Genomic DNA, 18,619 nt, shown 5'->3' on the forward strand with positions numbered 1-18,619 from the left:
AGGAAGGAAGGAAGGAAGGAAGGAAGGAAGGAAGGAAGGAAAGAAGGAAGGAAGGAATATGGATGGGGGCAAGGTTTTGCATGACCCCAGGTAGGTTCTTGCCTAGGGAGGGTGCCTTAGTCCCCTAGGCTAGGGAAGCCCTGAAATATCAAGGATCTTTAACAATGTGCTCAGTCATCTGCACTTGTTTCCTTGCCTTGCCTCAGAAGGGTTGACTAGGTAGAGGCCTGGAGACACAAAGGGGGTTTCTTAGGTAGCTTGTGTGTTCCCATGGCTCTGGAGGCTCAGAAGCTTTATTCTGTGATGCCCAGAGGAAGGACCCATTTCTCAATCCTCAGGGAGGATCCCAGTCAGGTACTTCTAGGACACATTAAACTCAAATGCCACTGTATTTATTTAAACCTGCCTCTTTCCGTAGCCCAAGAACCTGTTCCAATAGCTCACTAATCTGTTTCCTTCTCCAAGTCTGAATGGAAGTTAAATTTAAATTAGAATTGGAAGAATCAAGAAAAAGGAGCAGGTTTGCCCTGTTCTGATTTGTAAAGGTTATTTCAACCACAGAAGGCAAGCAGGTGACTTTACCTGCCAAGTACTCCCTCACCCAAGGGTGCGTTGGATGAAAACCGAGCCCCTCTTTCTCTTGCCGGTAGAGTACTTGGTCTCAGGTCTCCTGGCCTGGGAGCCATCCCATGTGTGTGTGAGGCCAGTTTGCATGTACATGGTCTCTCTCGGCGAATGGCATTTATTATTAATCAATCTCACGAGAAAGGGGAAGATGCTGTCCCTCAATGCAATCTGTGTGCATTTAATATGGCTGTATTCTAGTTACACTCACTATCATATGGAGACAGAGGTCTGAGTAAGGAAAGAGAGATAAAAGGAAAGAAAAGGAGAAAATTGACATGGCAGCAGATGTATCCTGGAAAACAGATACGGGATAAAATCTTGCTAAAGGATTTTAGCTTTTAATTTAACATGACTTAAGTCTTTGAGTGTTAGGTATCCCTCCCAAACCAGGAGATCCCTTGAAATCACTTGATTTTTTTTTTTTTTTTTTTTTGTATTTTAATGGAATTGAATAAGAAGAACCTGCTAGGAGCTGGGGAGGGGGTGAATCAAGAAAAAGGAGCACACAACTGCGTCTAACAACTGCGCGCACACACACATAGTTTGACTTATAACCTGTTTGCTCTGAGTTAACTATCCTGGATTTTCCCAGTAACATGTTTATTCCTTGCCTGGTTCTGCTCTGTTGCCACAGTGTAAATATTGTAATGATGCATGATTATTAACACTTGTTTGTTGCCTTATTTAGCTTTTAAATGCCACTTAATTCAGGGGGAAATGAGCAAATGAATACAAATGACTGGGGTGGGGTAGAGGAAATGCCTGCCTTGAAGCTGCCCTCCCAGGCCCCTTTGGAACTTGTGTTTTGTTACAGGGCAGGGAGAGGCACCCCTGAGCCCCCAAACCTACCTGCTCTAAATAGGTTCTGCCATCTGCCACATCAAGATAAAACATTTAAGACCTTTAATGGAAAGGAACTTTAATACAATGAATGTGCAATCCAGAAAAGACCAGGAATATAGTTTCTAAACCAAACACCCAAAGTTACACATCCCCTTGTGGGTAAAGTCCACCCAAAAGGGATTGGCCCAAAGCAAGGCCTGAAAGCCCAACACAAGTCTAAAGCACCTTCTGGCAGGGACCCTTAGAAAAGGGTCAGAAATGGCCAGACAAGTCTGGGAGGAAAAGAACAAAATCAAATCAAGATAAACGCTGCCATAGTCAACTTCCCCATGGGTCTCTCACCCACATCTGTTTCAGCCAGTCCAGGACCAAGAAACAAGAGCTCTTTCTTCACATGTCTCTGCTCCATGTGCCTCCCTCTGGTCTTCTGCTGCCTCTCCATCCTGCTTCCAACCTCCTCAGTCTCATCTCCAGGATATTCTCTTCTCTGCTCATCTTCCCCCTCCTTTGGGTGGGGCAGAACCTGGAACCTCCCCTTTTCTGTGGACCACCCTGTTACAGGATCAATTTCTCAAACACCCACTTTCCTTTTCATCCTATGTCCTTTTGTACCTTCGCTCTTCTCCAGTTTTTTTATTCCCACTTATTTGAGGTATCATCTGCCCCCACCGCAGTCCCTGTGTCCAGCCGCAGCAAGCTTGGCAGGTTGACCAATTCATGGTCAGAGTTCAAAGGAGAAAGACAGGCCAGCTCTCTGAATCTCTACTGCACGCAAGAGGACCATTTATAAACTCTGGCTTGGTTTGTTCTGAATCCTTCCAAATGCTGCCTTTCTGCTTCTGGCACTTTCAGTAGTACAGTCTCGAACTGTAATGAGTTTTTATCACCTTGAGAAGCACCACAGCAGGTTCCTGGTCTAAGCTCTCATTTTTATACCCCTCAGAGAAATGAAATCCATTGGAAATTAATCACCATCCTTTGGAGGGCAACTTTGGGTCTCCCCCCTCTCCCCTCCATCAATACATATTGCTGACCTTGCCTCCATGAGGGAGTGTCCCTCTGTGTTACAGGGCTAAACATGAGGTTACTCTGGGGAGTGATCTGAGTCACCAAGTTTCCTTAAGGGGGTTTTAACTTCCACACTTCAAAAAAGTTAGAAGCATCTAATTTAGGGATTAAAAAAAGCATCGGCCAATAAAATGGATAGTGTGTTTCTAAACTGACCTTTTCCTAAGAGAATAAATCTGATGAAGGTCTCTGGTGCATTTGGAGAGAGATTTTTATTCTCTCTGGAAGTAACGTGCAGTCATCCTCTCCACTGGATTGGGAACCTAACTGTTCACTCTGCCAGACTGCCTGCCTGCTATTTCTAGGACTCTGGCATAGCCATTCTCTGCCTACCACGTTAACATACCTATATCCCTTTAGGCCACTTACTGTCAGCCTCTTCCCATCCCTTTGTCTTGTCTGATGGCAGGTGGATGGTTAGAGGCATTATAAATGCCTGCAAAGACCAACTTTGCCACCTCACCCTCCTCTGTCCTTAATTACCATCATACCCCGGGTTAATTTTAGTATGTCTTCTGTTGCATTTGTCCCAAGGGAAAGAAAGGTAGTTTCATTAAGTTTAGCTCCAGTCACGTGAGGATCCCACTGTCCCACTGAGCAGGGTGGGGGAAAGACTCCCCCCTCCTCGTTCTGTGTGTCCCACAGTCTTTCGTTTTCTCTAGCAATGTATATTCAAAATGCCCATTACATTTGGTGCCCACGGTTAGAAGTGTCAGGCCCCACGTGTATTTGTTTGCAGAGACTGGTTACCATTCTGACTCTGGAAGTGGCTCTGGCCCCCAGTCCCAGCTCTCCTGTCCAGGCTTTCATTTGTCAGATACCAACAGACAAAGGTGCCTGGTCTGTAAGGCAGGAGAGGGAGCACCTGGGAAATCTGAAATGATGTGTGACCTACATCTGAAGCCAGCCTGACTCAGGACCCAAACTCACCTAGACACTTTTTATCCACAAAAGCATGAAATCCTTACAACACTTCCGCCTTTTAGGCACTAATTTATGCCATTTATAGATGGGGAAAAAAAAATCTCCCCAAGGTCATACAGCCCAGAAATGGCGGTGCCAGGAAACAGGCCAGGACCTCTGTCTACAGAGGCCAAACTCTAAGTAACAGTAAATTAACTTGAATTGACGTAGGTAGAAAGGTGATTTATTAAAGGACGCCAGGGAGCCCAACAAGCCCAGCAAAGGCTGCAGAGAGAGAGATCATAGTAGACAGTCCAAGTCAGCTTTCCCTTTGCTTTTCCCTTTCCCATTAAAGTCTTATATGTTTTGTCTTGTTGCGGCGGATGGCAGAACCCACTTAGAGCAGGCAGGTTTTGGGGATTCAGGGGTGTCTCTCTCCCCCTGTCCTCTAACACATTGGGGTACCCTGTAACAGAAGCAGTTCTTAGTCTGGGATTCTGTCCCTTACATGCACTTTTACAAGTCTAATTTCAGGACACACATACACACACACTGAGAGACATTGTGATTGCAAAGTAATGACATAGAAATCAACTCTGAGTGTTACAGGGCCAGGAGAGAGATGCCCCAGAACTCCCAAACCTGCCTGCTCTAAAAAGGTTCTGCCATCTGCCACATCAAGACAAAATATGGAAGACCTTTAATGGAAAGGAACTTTAATGTAATTAGTGTGCAATCCAGAAAAGACAAAAAACATATTTTCTAAGTTAAAAACCCAAAGTTACCCATCCCCTCGTGGGTAAAAGTCAACCCAAAATGGGTTGGCCCAAAGCGAGGCCTGAAAGCCCGTCACAATCCTAAAGCACCTTCTGGTGGGGACCCATAGAAAAAGGTCAGAAATGGCCAGACAAGTCTAGGAGGAAAAGAGCAAAATCAAAATCAAGTAAACAAACACTGCCATAGTCACCTCCCCACGGGTCTGTCACCCACCTCTGCTTCAGTCAGTCCAGGACCAGGAAGAAGCAAGCACAGTTCCTTCCCATGTCTCCCTCTGCTCCATGTGCCTCCCTCAACCTAGCATGTCCGGTTTTATATCCAAAATCAAAAAAAGCTGCTTAACTCTGCCTCTTGGTCCTAGGAGTCCTCCCTTCTGCGTGGCTGGGATTTGCAGCTGCGGTGTCTGTAATGGGCAGTTCAGTCCACAAAACCTGTATCTGTAGGGTTCGTTCAGAACATCCTTTCCCCTAACATGAGGACAGGACTCCTCTTAGATAAACCAGTACATCGGCCTCGAGGAGTATGACACAGCTCTGAAAATCTAGAAGGTATATAAGTAAACAATGGGTGGTAAATAAAACAAATATATTATAATAGTCAGTAGAATAAAGGTGCCAGGAGTACAGGTAGGAGTCAAACTTTTAAACTAACTTCGTTACCAAACACCGGCCTCAGTTTCCTTCTGCAAGGACAGGAAAACAGAGTTTGAGGATGCAGCATTATTTATACAAAGGAAGAAAAAGAGGGGGGAAGATGGCATGGGTCTACAAAGGGCAGGGGTTTGAGGTCAGTTAGAGTCAGGTGGGCACCAACTTATTTTTCCCACAGCTGCTGTTGAACTCCCTTTTCTATGGAATGCAAGAAGGCAAACCCGTAAACAAGGGGGGAGGGGTCACAAGAGTAGGGGAAGACAAACTTGTTCATGATGAACTCAGAGACTGGTCTTGGAGAAGACAAATCTGTCAAAGGGGCAATTGCAAGAAATAGGGGAAAGACAAACTTGTTAATGCGTCTCTGAGAGACCAGTCATTTGTAACTGCATCAAATCGTCGCCTGAATCATTTAATGTTTAGCATTTTAAAAGATTGTATTAAACAATTTTAAGGTAGGAGACTAATATACTTCCAAAAGTTCTGGGGAATGCTGAGCTGAGCATCTGGCTGTAACCTGTTTCTTGTTTAGAAAGAAACAGATCTTTCATTTTCCTATGCAAAATATACCTTGTAGATTCTCAGAGCTGTGTCATATTCTTTTGGATGGATGTATTATAGTTTATCTAAGAAGAGTCCTGTCCACAGACAGGATTTAATTTGTATTCCAATATTTTGTAATTGTAGTGCTTTTCAAATTACTGTATGTGTGCATGTATCTTTGGGTTCTCCATCAATCCTCTCATCATGTTACCCAAATCTTTTGACATCAGGCTTCTTCTTTTTAATACATGAAACAGTTGTGGGGGAGGGGGGTAAAGGTGTTTTATTTCCAAATCTCCCCACTTCACCTCCCTTATTTAAGCTCAACTATAGCACTGCTGCTGCAGCCTAACATCTGTAGAGCTCCTTGATGTACCTGGGGCAAGACGGTTCATAAACAGTTTGTTAGTAGGCTCCTGTGAATTACAGAAGCCTGCCATTCCTCTCTCAATATAACACATATGGCCATTATCTGGGAAGTGAAGTACATAGAAATACACAGGTTTAATGAAAAGATTAAAAATAATATTAGAAGACCCATCGAATCAGGTTGATTTAAAACCTGTGATGCTGAGATTTAAGAAGCGTGTGCATGGGCTCATTGGGATGGTAACTTGGAGAAGCCCTATCAAACCTGGACTGAGCCTGTATTTTCTCCTCAAGGCAGTTTCCCCAGAAGCCTCTCCAAGTACAGGGAGACACATCTGGGTGTGTAGCTTTGTTCTGTTCTGCTGCAGTGGCTTTCTGGATGCATGCAGCTTTCTTTCTTTCTTAAAGTTTATTTATTTATGCTTACAAGAGCTGGGGTACAGGCCAGATGTGTGTGGGGAGGGATGTTGAGTGGGTGAGAGGATTCACCAGAGACAGAGTGGGGAGCAGAGCAGGCAGATTGACTGAAATACACTGCTGAGGGGAGCAATAGGCAAGACAGGAGAGGTCTGTTGCACCACATGGGTCACCTCCCTGGCTGGGGATTGAACATGTGCTGCAGTGGCTGCAGACAGCTTCACAGTGCTGTGCTTTAATCTGTTGTGCCACCAGGGAGGTCCCAGGATGCAGCTTTCTGTAGGTAGGAAGTGAGTCGCCAGACTGCCCTTCACATACCCCTGGAAGTTCAGGGAAGGCAGAGGAGAGATTTTTCAGGAACAGTGGCCTCTTTCTTCAGCTGAAAGTACTGAAACCATGAGCCACTATCATAAATACCAGTGGCTTTTTATGCAACATGCTGGTTGAATCTTATTAACCTGAAATATTTTCTGTGCTGGTGACACTGGTGTCTCTAATAACCACTTAGTCGATGCCTTGATACTTAATGTGTTTTCAATATTTTTGGTACAACTGCTTTCCAAAAAAAGGTTTTACAAAATATTCCCAACCTTTATTGTCTCAAAAGATAAGCATACCACTTGTTGCTGGGGATGATATTTTCCATGATGAAATACCTGCCTGACTGTGGCATGCTAAACCTTTAAGGCAGTCTTATGTGCTTTGTATTTTAACGGAATAGGAATGTCAATTCCTGATGGTGAGCAGTGCATACAAGACATCTGACCCCTAGTGAATGGCGTGTATTTTTCCGTTGGAAACACCCAGTGCCACAACAGTCTGCAGTACTGAGAAGTGAATTTTTTTTTCTAACATGCTTTAATTGCTTTTTTCTGGGGCCAGAGATATTTATGGGTTAGGAGATTGCCAAGTTATTTATTAGATAGAGTATCTAGGGATAGACCAATATAAATCACTTAGTCTGGTATTGAATATACCAGACACTCAGTAATTTAAAAAGCTTTAATAAAAATGCTAAAATATGAGACTTGTCTTTGGCTGTAATGAGACTCAGTTATCATGTTTTTATCAGTGATATTCATTCATGGACTCCTCCCCCTTTCCCAATGTAAAAAATAACGGATGCAATCCTTATTTCAACTCTCTAGATTTGTTGGAATTGAGAGTGGTTTTAAAGATTTGAGGAAAGACTTATATAAGAATTATATTAGGGTCCTAATGGCTGACTTGCTCACACTTAAAGCTCCAGCAAATTCTTTCACATTAAAGTTTTGTCTCTTGTGGTCTTAGTTGGTCATGAATCAAAAACAAAACAAAAGTGGGAAGTATACGGTTAAATTTTGCTTGTGGGAAGTTTATATATTGCATCTTCTTCCTTATATGGAAAGTATTACTACTAGTAGATGCTGTGACCCATCTCTGTTCTAGAAAGGATGGAGTCAGTACACACTAAGTTTCAAACTAGTAGAATCTCTCAGAAGCAAAATGTAGTTTTTATTTCCCTTAGTGGAAAAACTGAAATATAGAAATATGTTATTCTATAATTTTATTTTTGTTTAATATGAAGTCCATTCTTCATATATTTTTTTAATATTTACTTATTTATGCCTACACAACTGGGGTATAGGCCAAGGTGCAGGGGCAGTGAGAGGATTCACCAGAGACAGAGTGGGGAGCAGAACAGGCAAATCTACAAAGTACACTGCTGAGGGGAGCAGCAGACGGGTCAGGAGAGGTCTGCCACGCCATGTGGGTTTCCTCCAGGGTGGGGGATTGAACTTGCACTGAAGCGGCTGTGGCTTACTTGCAGTGCTGCATATTAACCAGTTGCACCACCAGGGAGAACCCTCTAGAATTTTAAAATGCAGTCATTTTGTGATCTCACTTATTCATAACTAAACCTTTTAAGGAACATGTTCATCATCCCTGTGTCACAAAATACTGAAATAGTGGGTCAGTCATGGAGAGTTGGGAATTGCCACTACATGCAGTCACTGAACAAAAGAGGTAAAGGCCCCACCCTCTATCTTCCATGGCAGCATTCAGCTAAGGGTAAAATTATACCAGGATCCATTTCTTTCCAAATCCCACTGTCCTCCCAAGAAGAAGAGTTTCTGTTCTGAAGCCCAGATGTCCTTCATTTCGAGCTTAGATTTGATAGCACATCTTGAGTTTAGGGTTGAGGTACATCAAACTACTCTGGACAGGACAGAGTAGCAGAATAGAATAGATTATTCCCAGGTCAGGCAGGGACATTACTGGGGAGGATGCAGAGACTGATGCCCCATGAGTGGTGCAAAGGGTAAGGCTGTGTCCAGTTGAGTTGTTTTGCCTTCCCAGGCTCAGAAGTGGCTATTCAGGAGAGTACCATACACCACAACAATGTCATCTTGTGAGGGTGGGGTACTCAGAGCAGGCCAGGAACCAATCATTGTTTTCAAGTCACCAGATTCCAGATTGTTGTTCTCAGAAAGTCAGGTGACTCAGAGATTTTGGACAAACTAGCCTCCTGATAGCATGACCTTCCAAACAAGTACTTCATACTCTGGAGGAGATTGGGTATTAGCAAGGCTACAGGACAAACTTTGAAGAAGGGTCATGGAACAAGTGTATTTCCCCCAATACTTCCCTGTTCAAAATCAGACACTTAAGATTTTTGACAACCAGACAAGATGGACAGCAATATTGGACAGTACCTATGATGGGTATGTGGAGTCATGTAAAAATCATGAGGCCAAGGAGTCAAGGGTGAGACTGTGAAATCCTAAGAGTAGACACACTTGGCCTATTCTTCAATCAAGTCAAGATATGCCCACCTGCCCCAGTCAGGAATACCTTAAATATGTGAACTTGATACTGAAGACTAGAGGTCTCAGCTTCTCTGCAGTGAAACATTTGGTGGGGTCACCCCTTCTTAGACTCTCTCCTTGAATTCTATTCAATGACCCTGGACAATAAAGTTAGAGATCCAGGAATTTGAAAAGACTAGTGATTAAGAAGATTCTAGAATATCGCCTGCACCACCTCATTTGCAGCAAGGTAGGTGTTGTTGGTATTATTCTCCTCTTTCAGAAAATCAAAAGTGAGGGTCTCTTCTGCCCTGAACCCTGAGAGTGTTGTCCTTGACCCCCCATACCATGTCTAGTGAGCTAGGGTGGAGGATCTTGGCTTTTGAGTGAGGCTGACTTGGGTTGCACAGAACTGCATGCTCTGGTGGCTGAGACCTCAGGTTCAGGGGTCAGTCAGTACAAGTTCTGACTATGTGGCCTTAGGCATGTTCTTTAACAATTCTTGTTGCCTCTGTTTAGTTGTCCTTAAAATGTGGAATAGCAGCCCTGATTCAGAGGGCTTTCCCAAGGATGAAATAAGTGAAGTGTGGCAAACACTTTGTATGGTGCCTTCTAGCACTTATGAAGTTTTCAAAAACTGAATGTTGACAAAAATATAGATGTTAAATTAAAGATACCATAATCTTGACATTTGCCAAGTGTCAGCTACTTTGATAAAACCTTTTATAGACATTTACATTTACTCCTTACAGTGGCCTGGTGAGTTGGCCCCAATCACTACCCTGTTTGCAGTTTGGGAAACAGAGGTGCGAGATGTTTAGTAGTTTGTTTAAGGTCATGCTATGAATAAAGGGGGAGTCCAGCTTGCACCAATGAAGGTGAACTTGACAAAGTTAGTAAAGAAAGGGAGAGGTTCCCAGGGCGACCCGAAATACCAAAGGGTTGTGGTGTGGTGTGAGAGGGAGACTTGGATTAAAAGAGGTCATAGGGCTTGTCTAGCACTTCATAACAAACAATTGATAGTGTTGGAAATTGAATAAAGGGTTTCCTTATCTGTAAAATGAGGAGGTTGAGCTAGGTGATGTCTAAGGTGATGTCTTTTTGACTTGAAAATTGTATGATGAAAATTAAATGCTGTGAAGCTAAGTGTGTGTGGCAAGAAAACCCTCAAGGGATGGCAGCAGATCCACAGAGGAAGGAACAAAAGAAGTCTTCCAGAGAGAAGGCATCTCCATGCCCTAGAAGAAGCAGAGCAAGATGAGAAAGTGTCTGACTCCTTGTAATTCCTGTGATCATGGTCAGTTGCCTGAATTGTACAGATTAAAAATAGGAAATCTGTGCCTAAGTCTATAAATAATTTCTGTGTGAGATGCTGTGGAGACAACCATTACAAATGATCACAGCAAAGCAAGAGTGGTTTGTGATGTCACCTGTCCCTGGCATGTTTTCATGTATTACTATTTCATAATCATTTATCCTTGTGTCCTTCCATTCCTCTCATCAAAATAGATCCAAAAATAACAAAAGAATACAGCAGGTCTAAACTTATCCAGCACAATATAAAACCAAATTGCATCAAGACATAGAGGGAGTCCAGGTTCACACTCAGGATCTGTAGAAGCTCCTAAGCATTAGGATGGGCCTTGTGTAAATGAGCTCCTCCCAGATCTCTGCCCCTACTGGATCCTGAGAGGTTGCCTTTTCTGGAAAACCTCTCTGCATTGCTAGCTATATTCAGCACATGTTGATTGAACGCCTACTCCATACCAGTCATTGAGAGGCCCGAGGGATGAACAAATATGGTCCTTGGTTGCAAAGTTCCCCAGGCTGGAGGGTCAGAGAGATAGGGAGATCAAAAGAGAAGTGTGAGCAGTGCTTTTTGTACAACATATATCTCATCAATCTCCAAACTTCTTTCATTTTACATCCTAGATATCTTGCGTATCTCCCTTTCTGCAAATCTCTCCTGTTCCCATGCAGGTCCAAGCTACCACAAGCTCTCTGATGGGCAGTTTCCTAGCTAGTTCTCCTAGCCCCGTTTTCCTCCACACAATGGCCATGGTGACATAGTCACACTATGAATTCACTTTGCTTGCAATGCAGTCCATCCTGATCCTCATCATATGACCCTTAGATATTTTAATGCCCTACCCATATTTCTTACAAAAGATCAAAACCTAAATATTCCCTTAAGAGTTTATAATTCTACCCCCTTTTGTCCACTTACATCCTTCAACTCTTTTCACCTCAGCCAGTCACCTAAGGGCACAATGCTTCCCAATCTGCAGAGCCTTTGCCTGTCCTGATCCTTCTGCCTCGCTCTGCATAACACAAACACCTTGCCCACACGCACCAGGTTAGATCCACAGTATGCATCATCGAGGTGCCTCTCACCACCTTATTGCACACTTACTGTGGCAGTGACACATGGATTCCTAGGAATTAATTGCCAGTGCCGATACGCTCCTTGCCTGTGCACTCTTCTACCCCCAAAGTAAGCCTAGACTATAGTAGGCTCTCAGTAAGTCTCCCCATCTAGAACAAGAACACTATAACCTTAAGCACGGATGACCATGAGCCAGATGCCCTTGTCTCTGGAAGGGAGAGAACTGATGGGAAAAGGGTGTCACCTCTCACTTGTCAACATCTTTAAGTGCGAGTGTGACTTAGACATGAGCAGGGAAGAGGACACGTGGGCAGAAAGTACAAATAGGCGAACATGCACAATTATGATCAAATATGGATGTTCTCAGCATTACCAAGCAGGCTGGCATGGCTAAGGCATTATATTTTGTCTTGGAAAGGAAAGGGGAAACAGTGGGTGAGGAATGAGAGATGGAGTTAAGCAGATGCAGCTACAACATTCTGCAATGAACTGTCAATAAATGATAAAAGATATTTTCTGACAACCCACGTGTCTTCACAGTGTCAAAATTCTGGCTGTACTTCTTAGGAACTGAGAGTCTGTGTTACAAAAAGTAGCATACTTATGGGGATCTAATTAATTTACCAGAAAATCCATCCTTTTAAAGTGCACAATTTAGGACCACCCTGGTGGCCTGGGGGTTAAGTCTCAGTGCTATTATCATAAGACCCACCTTGAAGGCCTGAGTTCAGTCCCCAGGCAGGGAGGTGACCCACAAGGCACTGCAAACCTCTCCTGTTTTGCCTCCTGCTCCCCTTAGCTATGTATTTCAATAGATCTGCCTGTTTGCTCCCCACTCTATTTCTGGTGAATCCTCTCACCCACCGCACTTCTGACCTGCACCCCAGTTCTTCTATACAAAAATAAATAAAATCTTAAAAAAATAAAAATAAGTACACAAATCACCACTATCCAATTCTCAGACATTTTCATCACCCCAAAAAGAAACCCAATATCTATTAGCTGTCTCTCCTCATTTTCTTCTCTTGATGGACCTTGAAAACTAACATACTGTCAGTCTCCATGGACTTGCCAATTTCATGTAAGTGGAAATTACATATTGCAGGGACTTCTGGTTTCCTCCTCTTAACATATTATCAAGGTTTATCCATGCTAGAGCATGTGTCTGTACTCATTCCTTTTGATAGATAGATGTTCCATTTGCACGAATAGATTATAGCATTTCCCACACAGCCCATTACATCCACTGGGTGCTCCCTCACTAGCCTCAGAAGCCTCCCCTAGTTTAGTACTGTCTGCCAGTTCCTATAAGAATGTCACTTGGTGAAATCATCCGCTATGTAAATATCAATTGTTTGTGTTTGTAATTCAGAACTGCTTTACTACACACAGTTTCCTAAAACTCCCTCCATTTTCCTGTAAATGACAGCATTCACTGTGTAAATACGTAAATACACCCCGTCTTCTTCATTCAGTTCTCTCTCAGTGGGCACTCAGCTTTTCGCCATATCCTAGCTATGGTTGCAATAAACCGTTATAGAGCATTTGATGTTTGAGTTGATGATTTCATGTTCTTCAGATAGTTGCCCAAAAGTGGGATTGCTGGGGCAAAAAGTAGTCATGTTGCTTTTTTAAAAAAAAAATTAAATCCAGATGGTTTTCTGAAACAGATGCATTGGCAATAAAGCAACAGGGTTTCTCTTTCTCTGACTATTCTCCAGAACTTGTTGTTGGGAGTCTTTTTTAATGTGTTCTGTTGTCAGGGGCATGCTTCATTATGATTTTGACTAACATCTCCTTTATTAAAAGTGGTGATGGACATTCTCCCATGTTCTGTTGGCCTGTGGATGTCTTCTTTGGTGAATTGTCTGTTCACTTCTGCTGCCCTTTAATTGGGTCCCTTGGTTTTTCATTCTTATATTCAATGTTATTTTTTATATACAGTGGATATACAATGCCTTACTTTGGATATACAATGCCTTGTTAGTTACATAATTTTTGCACATTCAGTAGGATGTCTTTATAACCCACTTACAGTTTATTTTGATGTGTAAAAGCTCTTTAATTTGAAGTAACCCCAACTGTTAACTTTGCTTTTATTTTCTTTGTTGATCATGAAAATATCACAGTGTTTTCTTCTATATATTTTATTTCCTTTTTTATTTATTTTCAAAAATTTATTTCTTTATGCACATAAGAGCTGGGGTATGTGCCCGAGGTACAGAGGGGAGCACTAGAGATAGAGTAGGGGGGCAGAACAACAGAAGAGATCTACTGAAATACACTGCTGAGGGGAGCAGCGAGCAAGACAGGAGAGGCCATGTTGGTCAGTTCCCGGGCTGGGGATCGAACTCCTGCTGCAGTGGCTCCGGATTGCTTCATAGTGCTGAGACTTAATCCTTTGCACCACCACAGAAGCCCTATATATTTTATTGTTGCTGGCCTTACATCTAAGTCTTTAATCCAGTTAGAATTTATCTTATGTCCCTGTAGTTAAAGATTGATCCAATTTTCATTCTTTTACATGTGGTTATCCAGATGCATAAAATGCCATTATATTCATACACTGGGATTTGTTTATCCTTTCAGTTGTTGATGAACAGGTTGTTTCCACTTTTTGTTTATTGTGAACATTCATGTACAAGTTTTCCTATGGACATATGTTTTTATTTGTCTTGGGTATATATGTAGGGGCTAAATTGCTTAGTCATATGGTCGCTCTCTCTGTAACTATCCAAGTAACTGCCAGACTCTCTTTTGAGATGGCAGCACCATCTCAGACTTCCAGCAGCAATGAATGAGAATTCCATTTTCTCCACTTTCTCACTAATTCTGTACTTCTCTATTATAACTGTCCTAATGGGAGTGAAGTGGGACCTCATTATAGTTTTGATTTGCTTTCCTAATGAATAGCAGTGCTAAACTTCTTTTCATGTGCACACTGTCAATTTCTATGTCTTTTCTGGGGAAAGCATCTATTCAAATTCTTTGTCTGTTTTTTTTTAATTGGATTATTTGTCTTTTTATTATTGAGCTGTAAAAAGTTTTATATAATTTGGATACTAGTCCCTTCTTGGACATATTTGCAAAAATATTCTTCCTTTCTGAAAGATTTCCTTTTCACTTTCTTGTCAGTGCTTTTTGAAATAAAAACTTTGCAATCATGTTTCTAGGCTTTGTTTTGGTTCAGTTCTGCCAGTCCCTTTGTTTGGTTTCTCTCTAGTCCACATATGAGTGCAGTCATCTGCTACTTGTTCATCTCTCTCTGACTAATTTCACTAAACATAATCGCTTCCAGGTTTATCCATGTTGTTACAATGGCCAGGGTTCATCTGCACACACAAACACACACACGCAGTGGAATAGTATTCCATTGTATATATGTGCAGCATCATATGATCTCATCATCCATCATTGGAGACAAATGTATTGTAAAATTGTAAAATTTTGTAAAATTTTGTACAATATTTGTAAAATATTGTAAAATGTGTTGATGAGGTATGTTTTATTTATTTTTTCTTGTGTTACTCGTGCTTTTGATATTATAGCTAAGAAATTCACTTGATCCAAGGTCACAAGTCTGCATGCCTATGTTTTCTTCTAAAGTTTAGATCCTACCTTTATGTATTTTGATGCTTTTTGAGTTAATTTTTGTATATGATGTGAAGTATCCAACTGCACTTATATTTTCCTCTGACTATCTGGTTATTTTGAGCACCTTTTTTAAGAGACAATTTTTCTCTCATTGAATTTTGTTTTGTTGAAAATAAATTGACCATGAACATTTATATTTATTTCTCATTAGTATATAGGTCTTTCCTGATGCAGATTTTTTTAATAAGATGAATTTCTTACGGATATGTTAAAGATGGATGGAAATAATGTATATTCAGCATTTAATTCAGTCTCAGAGAATAAACCCTAGTTATTTTGTTATTGCTTCTGTTGGCATTATAACATTATTTCCGTGTGTAGCTTCTTTGAGGGAGTAACACAGGAACTCACATTCAACTTCTTCAACTAAAACAATACAAGAACATCACCATCACTGCTCCCACCACCACACACACATGCATATGTGTTTTTTCATGCACGCACACACACACACACACACACCAATGCTGGAATCAGAGGGGCTAAATGATTTACAAAAGATCACACTTTTATAAATTAGTCTTGAATGTTTAAAGGTATAGTATAGAGAAAAGCAATTCATATTTATGTTAGTTTTCACATAGTCTCTTAACATTTTGTTATTCTGTAGGGATAATGATAAAATGGAAAAAAGAGCTATTTTAGTTTCTTTAAAATCATGATCTTGAATCTCCATATTCCTGTGTGCAAAAGTTGTTATGCCCATTTTTGTGGTCAAAATAGATGATGTTTAATGGACTCAAGCAATGTTTGCAAAATTCACCCAGAAAATAGTGGAATAAATGGTACTCAAACTTTAGGTATTGTGAGCCCAGGTTATAAAATTGTATTATTCTGTATGAAATAAAATACTTAAAATATGATTGTCAAGAACTGTGACTGAACAGAGATAGGATAGTATTATGATGAGTGGAATTACTGATCTTGAACTAATAAGGCTGAAGTTCTGACCTTGTTCCTTCTAGAAAGAGAAATAGATACCCCCTCCAAGAGAAATCAGATAAGGAATAGACAAATACTTTCTTTACTAATGTGTGTGATTTGCCATATGTATTTGTTTAGGCTCAATAGTTCAGCTTACGAGGAATACATGGACAATTATTTACCAAATATTTATGCTTTGATCTGTAGAGTAAGATCTTCCCAATTATCCTAGGCAAGCTTCATCTATAAACTCTAACTTAGAGTTGAAGTACTGAGAGTTAGAAAATTAGCAAGTAGGTACAGATTAAGCCATTTATCTGACTCTAAATAGCATGAAGGATATCAACAATGAGTATATAAAAATTAATAGTAACATCTAACATTTATGAAGTACCTATTCCCATACTCTAGGCTGGTATGTTTTATGTGTATGTGTATGTGTTATACATACATTTATTAAGCATGCACATTAATATATAATAATGATCCTAGAACATATATGGTATATTATAGAATACATGACATATATTGGTATATGATTAATAAATGTAAATGTATATTTCCACTTAACATTTGCAACAACCTAGAGAGACAAATTTTGCTGCCTTTGCTTTACAGATGATGAACCAGGGTTTCAGGGGAGTTAAGTAAAAACTGTCCAAGTTTCCACAACTCTCTTGGATGTGAGAACCTAAGCTATGATGGATGGTCTTTTAGAACCTGTTTCACGATATTATATCAGCTTTATGCAGATGGGTGCTAGTCTGTTCAGAACTACACATTTGAATCCCTAATTACCTTTGTACAAAGAGTTTTTTTTCTAACCAGGTTTTCTTTCTTACATGAACACAATATTGTGTATAGCACAATTTTTATATAGTAAACTTTCATCCATTTCATTTTTATTAAGCTCCTGTTTTATGCCAGGTATAGTTTTAAGTACTGGGTACATAGTAGTTTTTAAAACCTATAGTTTGTGGTCAAAGTAACTTTAAACAAATAATCATACAAATAAATCTAAATCCACAAACCTATCTAGGTATTATAAATCAGAGGCAATTTAAAGGGGGAGGAGAGGTTGTAACAAAAGGACCTGAATTCAGTTGTGGGAGGTCATTAGCAAAATCTTCTAACATAAAACCAAGCTCAGAGCGAAAAATAAATATGTAGGTGAGTAATAAAATAAGTGTATTTCAGTGATAGGAGAGGGCAAATGTCAAATCTGCAGGATGGGAAACACTTGATAGATTATAAAATACCCAGTTTAGAAATCTAATATTCATACATTACATTTAAGAGGGGAAAGAATGTTATTACATGTCAGCCATTGTGTTGTATAATGGTAATGCAAAGATAAATATAGAAGTTCCCTTCCATGGAAAAGCTCAGTTCTAAAAATAAATGTTATCATAAACAAGAATTCCTTGGACAAGAGAGAGCAGCCAAGGCATCATAAAGGAGCTCAGATATGAGTTGAGTGTGGAGGGATGAGCAATTCATATGGCACAAAGTGCAAAGTTCTTTTCATGCAGAAGGAATAGTGTGTGGGAAGGCACACACATGAGCGATTGATGTTACCCCAGATACATGAGAAGATCCATCCATGAAAGAAGGGCTAGGAGTTAGGTGTGACCAGATCGTGAGTAAGTTTGTGAATCCTGCTAAGAAATTTGACTGTTTAGCCAGCTATTGGGGGAATCAGAAGATGTGATGTAACAACTGTAGTAGGTATGTAAGTTATAAAATGGTAGAAGGTTGAGCAATGAAGAGGCTTTTATAAAATTCTATTTAAGATAAGATGCACTTCTCAACTTAGACAGTGGCAGTGAGATTGAAGAGGAAGACAATGGGATGTTTCAGAGCAGATGACCATGCTAGAAAGCTGAAGAGAGACTGCAAATGCCTCATGGAACCCAGAATCCAAGACACCTGTGGCAATTTATGTCTCCCTCAAGATGTTTTCAGTAGTATAAAACATTATCTGATTCTTTTTTTGTGTTTCTATGTGTACGTATCCAGAGAGACAGATAATGATTTATGTTTACATTTCTGTTATGTCTATCCATTCATCTATCTAAAATGAACACAAGGGCTTCCCTAATGATGCAAGGGGTTAAGTCTCAGCATTAGCAAACCATTACCAGCCACTGCAGCACAAGTTCATTTCTCCAACCAGGGAGCTGACCCACATGGCCCAGCAGACCTCTCCTGTCTTGCTCTTTTCCCCTCAGCAGTGTATTTTAGTAGAGCCACCTGTTCTGCTCTCAATTCTGTCTCTGGTGAATCATCTCATCACCTCTTCCCCTCATCTCTGGCCTATATCACAGCTTTTGTATGCATAAATAAATCTTAAAAAAATTAAAAAATAAAATGACCACAATTTGGAATACGTTTGGTTATGCATTGAACAGCCTGCACAACCCATGTGTAGTTCCAGTTTTAACTTCCCATGATCGTTGATAAGGCAACCAGATATATGTTCTATAGGCAGAGGAGGGGGCCTCCATGTCCATGGATGTGGTTTAAAATACACTATGTCACTGATATCCTTTAGGCAGACTCTGTGGGATCTTTTCTTTGCATTATGTTAACATTTCAAGTAAGGTTGTTATATACATTTTTGGTATTTCTTTGCATTTTTATAGGTAGATGATGGATGGATGGATGGA

The 18,619-nt window shown here is 40.7% G+C and overlaps 1 protein-coding gene across 15 annotated transcripts in view; it reads left to right on the forward strand.

The window, feature by feature from the left end:
• Window positions 1-18,619, forward strand: part of OPCML (opioid binding protein/cell adhesion molecule-like) — a 1,053,884-nt gene that overhangs the window by 929,970 nt on the left and 105,295 nt on the right. The gene's annotated exons all lie outside the window — the stretch shown is intronic.

Source organism: Condylura cristata, unplaced genomic scaffold, assembly GCF_000260355.1.
Source record: "Condylura cristata isolate star-nosed mole 26May11 unplaced genomic scaffold, ConCri1.0 scaffold00025, whole genome shotgun sequence".
NCBI lineage: Eukaryota > Metazoa > Chordata > Mammalia > Eulipotyphla > Talpidae > Condylura > Condylura cristata.